Source organism: Grammomys surdaster, unplaced genomic scaffold (genome assembly GCF_004785775.1).
Source record: "Grammomys surdaster isolate TR1022 unplaced genomic scaffold, NIH_TR_1.0 191, whole genome shotgun sequence".
Lineage (NCBI taxonomy): Eukaryota > Metazoa > Chordata > Mammalia > Rodentia > Muridae > Grammomys > Grammomys surdaster.
The window spans coordinates 14,602,172-14,608,081 of record NW_021604636.1 but is presented as its reverse complement, the minus strand read 5'-3'; positions in this window follow the sequence as shown (position 1 = coordinate 14,608,081).

Here is a 5,910-nt window from a genome sequence, read left to right as displayed (position 1 = left end):
GAGGGAGAGAGGGAGAGAGGGAGAGGGAGAGGGAGAGGGAGAGGGAGAGGGAGAGGGAGAGACAAGATAAGACAAAACAAGACAAGACTCTTGCTGTGGAAACTGTGATCTGTCTCATACTATACTCTTTTGCCCAAACAGCTTTTCTTGAAAATGTTCACATTCATTGGTCTGGTTCAAGCCCTCTGGCTTCTGCTACACTATCAATACAGGATGATCCTCAGTGGGACTCATCTCAAATGTAGTGATGTTGCCCCGTGTTGTGGAGATCTTGCAGTGTTGGTTATGGAAGACTGTCCCTTTCATATTCTTCAGCAGTTCGCAGATGGGGTGCATGTTGGTGTGAGTCAACTCAAAGTCCTGAATCAGGCCCTGGGTGGTAGCTGAGTTGGTTACCCTGACAACTCTCCTGTGCTCAGACCACTCTGGCAAGCTCTACTGGCTCCCTGGACAAGGTGCAGGGTCTACTCTTCTAAGTGCAAGGGGTGGGGTCCATCTTCCCTGCTCTCATAGCCCCAGGGCCAGCTCTGATGCCTGAGTAAGGGGTGTGGCCAGCTCTGTAAGCTTTCAAGTATCAACATGGCCCCAAGAGACAGCCCAGACCAGGGATATTCACATGATCTTTAATGGTAACATGACCCACAGACATGAACAGAGAGCCCCCTGCTAATACTAGTGCCACTGACCCAGACATGGCACTAGTCATCAGCATAAGCCAGGACCTTCCCATGCCCTCAGGGGACATTGTAGGCTGCTTATATCAGACTGTTCCTCATGATCTTTTAATCTTCAGTTTTACCTGTCTTCTTTATGCACACACCCTTCAGCTTCCCTTTCTCTTTCATCTCTCCACTATGTACTTGTTTATCTTAGTAGTGTCCAAGGACTCTGGGTATCTTCCAAGTGGCACCAGGCAGGGGTCATCACTGGGCCAAGCAATTTCTAATCATTAATTTCTAATCAGTAGTCGGCTCCTTGCCAGCAGGTCTCTCCAGGGCTGAGCTGGATGGTGAGTGTTGATGGCCCAAAAGAAATACACCAGGCTGGGAGTCTTGTCAAAGCAGGAACTCAACTTTATTTCATCAGCCTCCCACTTATATAAACTCAGAGCATAGGGAGAAAGAGTTTTGGTGGGGTGAGATGATGTAGGGGGTGGGGAAGGGTGACAGAGCGTATGGGGTGACTGACATGGCCAATGACAAAGCTTTACATCAGCAATAGAGGGACAGAGGCAGGGCCAAACAGGTCTTGCTGAGTTACCCCAGTATGGAAGTGTCTGAAAAAAGTCTCAAAACTTGAGCCAGGCTTAGGCTCTCCCACAAGGCCACAGAAACTGGAGCCAGGCTCAAGTTTGTTCACAAGGCCCAAACCAGGGCTGAAATGGGGCCCAACAATCAGTCCATTGCTTTGCAAAATCTTTCACACAGCTGTGTCTTTTGATTTTTAAAAGAGAACTTCAGTTCACAATCGTACACACATACATGTACTTATATGTAGAGATGGATGTGTTAATTAGCTTGATGGTATATTTCAATCCATTTGGACATGTTTCACAAGAGCACGTGGTGCATCTTCCATATATCACTTGTATTAAAATACACAATTTTTAAAAAGCATTAGTGTCATAAACTACTACTGAAGTCTATGTTGTTGTCTTGAAGAGAAAGAAGCATGGAGGAACAGGGTCTTGAGTAGTCAGTTTTTCAAAATTCCTCTAGCTAGATTAAGGTTCATTTGACTAAACTGGTAGCTAACTGACTCTTTGACTATTCACTGAGCTTTGAAAAACACTCTGACTGCTCAAGTGTGTGTGTGTGTGTGTGTGTGTGTGTGTGTGTGTGTGTGTCTATGTGTATATATAAACTTAGTTTACTCATATAGACTTTCAGTCCCTCTTAGAAGCCTTAAACATGGTTAACTGCAAAACTAAGATTGCCTGTCAAGGCAGTATGAAGGTTCTTACAACACATTGTAGCTTATTGTAAATAATAAAATATCTCTTATGCTCATTCTGTTGTTGTGTGTATTTAATCAGTCACTCATCTTGCTATCAGTCTTTGAGTATCAAATATCAAATACATAGAAGACTTTTCTCAAACTGACCAAACTTAATGACAGACTCACATAAATAATGAGCGCCATCACAGAGTCATGCATAGTTTTGCTCTTCTGGAACCATAGAGAAGTGTGATTACACAGGGCAAGTGCTAGAGTTGTCCTCCTGGAAATGGCAGGATTTCACCTGCATCTTATAGAACAAGTAGCAGTCACCAGGTTGAAGAAAATGGTGTATAAACCTTGGGATTAATGACACTTGTCTGCCTCGGTGGCTTTCTATCTTCTTCTTTGAGACCGAGTCTCTCAGGGAACCCAGAACTCATTGATATGACCAGGCAAGCTCCTCCTGAGCCTGCCCCTCCCACTCCCTGAAATGGAATCACAGAAATATTCCACTTTGCCCAGCCTGTTATGTGAGTGCTGAGGATTTGAACTCAGGTCTTCATGCTTGTGAGACAAGCACTTTCTCAACTAAGGCAACTATCAAACATCTTAAAAAAAAAAAAAACTTTAACTCATGGAATCAGTAGGCACACTATCCCAGAAAGAACACAGTGTATCTTTGGAACTGCCAAGACTGAGGATACACATAAGTAGAAATAATAAGACATGTTTGGCTGAGAGAGCCAAGCCATGTGAAATGCATATAAAGAACTTTGGAGTCATGGGAGTATGGCCATTAGTCTGAGGGGAAAGAAACACACTGAATGGAATAAAATAAGAAGTCAGGTCATTTGCTCAGATTTCCTCCAACATACTTCCCACCTCTCTAATTTGCCTTCCACAGAGATTAGCCTGCCAATAAAGATTATTTATCCAACAAGGACTAATCTGACACCAGCTATGAATACATTGCAGTGATTATTCAGTGTTGAAGAATGAAGGAAGAGTGATGGACCAGTGGCAGACAGATACCTGAAATGTGGTTGGAGAGGGTGCATCTCACAATTATGAAAATCAGTAGTATGCAGGAAGAAGAGACATCTGCAGGCAAAAGTCCATGCTATTGCACATGATATAGGGTATCTTTCTTGAACTACATCAGTAACAAAGAAGGCTGCTATTTACATTTTTAAGGACATTTAAAAACAATTGGCAGCTATTATGTTGCTGCAGCAACTACACAGGAAACAGCTGGAAAGGATATTTGGAAGGAAAAGAGACAGCATCACACTGGAGTTGCACAGAGCTATATCTCCAGCCATTAGCTTCTGCACAATTATTTTTCATGAATCAGAAACTATCTAAACTTGGGGGAGGGAGACAAAAACATTGATCCATGAATTGAAGGAAAGCATCAGCATTTGATTTTGAAAGCATTTCTCCAATGATATTACAAGTCCACACCTTGTCCAGGGAATTCATTTTATAAACCTCATAATTAAATCTGAATCAAAGAGACGACCTAGAAGTTGGGACCCTCTCTCACAGCTTGATTGCCCACACAATGATCACTAATTATTCATCCTGTGTATGCAGCTGAGCAGAGCATGCAAAGCTCTGCTTAAGAAACTGCTGTTTTCCAGTCTTGCTTCTGTGATGATTTTCTTGTGCTCATTTGAAAGTAGATAATCTAAGCAAAACCACCTCCATAATTTGCAAGGTGTAGAGCAAAATGCACAGGACTCCTCGTTGACAGATGATTAAAGTTCTGAGAGAGCAATTGCAGAGCTTTACATTGAGCGTACGGTCTTCCTAAGTATGGCAGCTGCCAGGAATGCTGTATTACATACTAAGGAAGCTGCCATTGAACCCTGATTTTGTCTAAAACAGCTGAGACAAGTTATGTTATGGCGATGAGAGAGACAGAAAGGAGAAGCACAGGTTTACTTCCTTCTAATACATCTGATTATAAGAGAAATATGTGGTTTTATTGTCTGATAAAAATCATATCAACCTGAATCGATCCTATTAATACCTATTATTAGATATTGTCAAATAAACAGATGAGTCAGACATGGTTGACCAGAAAGGAGTGACTAAAAGTACTGTAAACTAGAGTGAAGGAAGATACTCTGTTGAAAATAAAGTGTTCCATGGACATACCAGGTATCAGGATGGTGTGTTAATGAAGCTCTGCATGCTCCCATTCATGATGTTCGGTGTTCAAAGGAAGCCATCAGTGATGTCGCAGTCCCACAGCTCTGGAACCAAGGCAGAGGCTCAACAGCTAGGCAGGACTTTGAGTCCCGAGAGATCTCACCTTCTCTCAGGTCTCTACTTGATTTTTGACAGTGGTAAAACAGGAATGGTAGGGGGAAAACAAAACAAAACAAAACAAAAAAACCCAAGAATCAAGTTATGTCATTTGTAGGAAATCGATGAGGCTGGAGACAACCATCTAAGTGACTTAAGCCACTCACAGGAAGATAAATATTGCTTCCCTCTACTTGTGGTTTCTGTCTGCTCACATAAAACCATTGTCAAATGAAAATAAGAGAAGCCATTGGGAACAACACTCACCGTGTTGACGGTGTTGTCAGGACGTCCCTCTATAATCTGTACCAGCACACTGTTCCGAACAAACTCATCCTGATTCTTTTGCAAATCGATGTGAGCTCATATTTAAAAAAGAAAGAAAGAAAAGAAAAGAAAACAGAAGTGAATTTGTTGTTTGGGAACTAAGAGGAGGAGAGGAGTGAGAAGACATGGCAGGATATATGTTCAGCCCCAATGTATACTGTAAGGAAAAAATTTTAAAGTAAAAAATAAACTCCCAAAATACAGAGGAGTTCTGCACACTAACTTTAACCCCAATTTACCCATAAGTTGGCTAAAGGAAATGTTCCCTCTAAGGAATCAAATACAGCAGAAAATCAATTCATTTACTATTCAATGTGTTCTCAGATACTCTATTTAGTCATTAAAATTAAGCATATCTTACTTCTAACATGGGGTGTATGCAGGATTCAGGGCATAGCAAGAGCTTGTGATCTGTGCTGTGGAACTATTGTCCTCTTTGTTCTCTATAGCTTTCCTTATCAGTGCTATACCATTATTGGATAAGCGAATGCTCGCCATAAAATCACAATATTGGGAGCTTATATGATGAGGGTGTGGTTGTGCCAGTTTCTTGCCTCTTTGACATACACCTAAGGAAGACAATTAAAGGGATGGTAGGTTTATTTTGCTTCATGGTTTCTGTAGTCCTTAGATCTTGGATACAGACTCTGAACCCATGGTAAGGAAGAACATCATGGCATGAATAGCATGTGGCACAGAGGAAATGGACTAAAACCAGACACACACCCCAAATGCACACCACTGGTGACCTACTTCCTCCAGGTAAATACCAATTCACAAACTTTCTAAAACTCCTTAAAGTAGTATTATGCCCTGGGGACCAACCTTTCAACCCATGAACCTTTCTATTGGATTCACTTCATACCCAAACTATAGAGCTGACCACTAGAGTCATTTTTTTCAGCTCACAGTCTGCTTAGAGAGTCTCAGAAGTTCTTTGTCTACTTGATACAACTCCCTGAGTCCAGAGAGCCATATGGAAAGAGAAGAAATTGATTTTGTCATACTTGATTTTAATAAAATAAACTTTAACATTTCACTCTGTATATTCACATGGGAATGCTCTTGCTCCTAACAGCTAACCTCTTGCAATGTTTCTGAACAGGTTCCCCCTGCCTTGGGCTTAAATGAAGTTGTGCAAGAACTAAAGTAGATAAGAAAGGAGGTCTGGAAAGATTTGATGCTAGCCATGCCTCCCTCCCAGTCCCGTGCCCTTCATCCCTAGAGGAGTCTTTGGAGCCATTCTGATTAGCTCTTATAGGCTGAAGTAGAATAAAATGAAATGAATTAGGAACTGATTAGAGTTCAGAAGGAAATAGTTAGGATACG